The sequence below is a fragment of the Lagenorhynchus albirostris genome, chromosome 3 (genome assembly GCF_949774975.1).
Source record: "Lagenorhynchus albirostris chromosome 3, mLagAlb1.1, whole genome shotgun sequence".
NCBI classification, from domain to species: Eukaryota; Metazoa; Chordata; class Mammalia; order Artiodactyla; family Delphinidae; genus Lagenorhynchus; species Lagenorhynchus albirostris.
Genome location: NC_083097.1, coordinates 38,252,672 through 38,255,564, shown reverse-complemented (window position 1 = coordinate 38,255,564; position 2,893 = coordinate 38,252,672).

The following is a 2,893-nucleotide window of genomic DNA, read 5'->3' as shown; positions in this document are numbered from 1 at the left end:
CAAAAGTCTCACTGCTGAGTAAACTGGCCCCACTAATGGCAGCAGGCCAGGACTCAAGCCAACAAGAAGCCCCATAATGGATTCTGAGGGATGCCTGGAGGCTATGGGCTCTCAAAATAGCCTCTTCTAGTAGCAGTTATATTTCTCTTTCCTGCATTGAACTTCCTTTCCCAAATGAATCCCAGCCCTCAGTAAAGTCTTAGTAAAAGCCTGACCTCTGCTATTCCATGGGGATTAAGAAAAGAGGGTGGGAGACAGGATTAGCAAAGAGAGCAGCCCTCTTTCCCAAATACGTGATGGTGATATCAGTAGCAAATGCTGTGGGAATGCCCAGCAGGCTTGGTCGACCTTGGAAACAGGGCTGTGATCATTTGTGGTAGAATCAGAGTGAAAAAGGGAGAGGTTATGTCGGAGGGGTCGCTATGGGAAGGGGTCACCAAGGGCCTTTAAGCTAGAGTGGGGAAGTGAAATTTAGTTTGAGAGAAATGGGAAGCCACTGGAAGGAAGGCAATCTCAAAGCTCTTGTCAATCATTAGATTTCTATAACTTCTTGCAATTGTTCTATAATGGAAAGGAATCCACCCAATTCAAAATCTCTGCTAGCCCCAGCTGGCCTCTTCTAAAACAAGTGGATTTGGGCAGTTTGTCACAAAGCAGCTAGTAGTTTTGCTTTGAGAGATACTAATCCTGCTATCTTGACCTCATCTGATTGGCCTAGCAATCAAAGTAGGGGCAAACCAAAGTCAACCTTGAAAATGGAGAATTTTAGGTGGCTTGATATGAAATTCATCTGAATTTAATCCTTACCCCACCCCTAACCTAAGGTCAGATGGGGCAGCACAGTGGTCGTGTGGAGGTTTTAGGGCACTTTCTAGCAATCTTAATGAACTTAACTAATATCAAAGCTATAGTGTGAAACCTGAACGGCTCTTTCTAGTTCCAAGTTTCTCTTTAATTTAGTCCCATTTGTCTCTCATTAAACTTTAATTCTCGTTTCTACCGTAGATGCATCCTCGGCCCTAGTTAGATGAGATGTGTCACCATCCCATGCAAACAAACTCATTAAATTTCTCAGCTTGCACTCAATCATATTAATTCTACTTTCTTTTAAATACCTCTCCTTTGTTTATTTTTTAAAGTGCATAAATACTGCATGAATATATTCTCAGTGTAAACCATTTAAGACATGTATTTGTACAGAGAGTAAAATGTGAAAATTCCCATCTATCATAACCCCTAATTCCACTCCTCCTTCCAAAGGTAACTGGTATTAATAGTTATAAGAGAATCCTCCCGTTCTTGGTTCTTGCATTCATCTATCCACACACAAATGTACATATATTCATAGGTTTATACATATACATTCTAATTTAAAAGGAACCACGTAATACACATTGTTTTGCAATTTGATTTTTCCACTGTCTTGGAGAACTTTCTCAGTCAGTACAAAGAGATCTCGCTCATTTCTTTTAGCTCCTGCAGAGAATTTTATTGAATGAAATAAAATATATTTTATTGAATATGTTTTAACCATGCCTCTGCAGTCATGATGGGCTTTTCAAAATGTTTTGTGATTAAAACAATTTGCAACAAATGCACACTTTCTGCAAAGTTTCAGCTGTTTCTTTGGGTAGATTGTTAGAAGTGGATCGTCTGAATTACAGGGAACTGGCAATTTAAAAATTTGATAGGTACAAGCAAATTGCTCTCAAAATTATTTTATACTCTGCCAACTGTTTTTTGCGAATACCTAATTCTCTGCAACATTTCCAACAACAGGCACTATCAATCTTTAAATCTTTTTCTAATTGGTTGGATGAAAAATATTTGCCTTGTTGTTATTTGTACTTCCCTGATTGTTAGTGAGGTTGGGCATTTTTTCAAGTGTTTATTGGCAATTTGTAGTCTTTTGAGTATACAAGTATAACTGAGTATGGCTGTCTGTCATAGGCTTTCTCTGTTTTCCTATTGGTTCTTCTGGATTTTTATTATTTTTTTCCTAGGAGGTTTTATATCTTCTGGATAGCAATACCTTTTCTTTCATAGGTACTCTAGTCAGATAGAAGTTTTAAGTCTTTATTAAAAACAATAATAAAAAAAATTAAACTAACTCCTTTAAGACCACATACTCTTTTCTTCAAAAAAATCTGTCCTGATTTTTTCCAACTCATTAATATCTCCTCTTCTCCAAACTCACCATTTCTAGACTGTAAGTCCCTTGAAGGCGGGAACTAGTTTTACTCATTTCAGTAACCACCACAGAGCTTACAGAAGAGCCTGTTTTAATATAATGCACAGTAGTTTAATGGATAATTGTTGGATTGACTTGAAGCCTTAATTATTGTCTTTTATTGCTTTGTTTTAAATTCCTTGAAATTTAGATTTCCCCTGTTACTTACTCTGTTTCCACTGGCCATAAATAGCTCCTGGCACATTGCTGAGTATATTGGAGGTACTCAGTACATATGTATTGATTAATTGATTTCACTTTGTTATGACCTTCGACATTTCACGCTTTCTTCTGTAAAAGAGAAGCATTTCCCCAAGAGCGTCCCATGGGATATTAATTTTATATTATATAATGAGATTTCCCCCCAAAGTGGTTCCAGATTCAAATAAGTTTGAGGGAAAGTGGATTAAGTAAAGTTAAATAGGCTTCTCTCTAATTAATGTTGAGCCTGTAATACACCTAAGAGGGATATGTGGCATATTTAAACAGCTTTAGATGACTAAGCACTTGGAGTTTGCGTTTGTTTGTTGGCAATGAATTGTGTTCCATGTAATTTCAATATTTTCTTAATTCAGGTAAAAACTTCCATTATATGTTCTTTTTCTTCTTTATGATATTAACTGTGGAACAACTTTAACCCTCATCCCACTGGGCTTTGGAGTA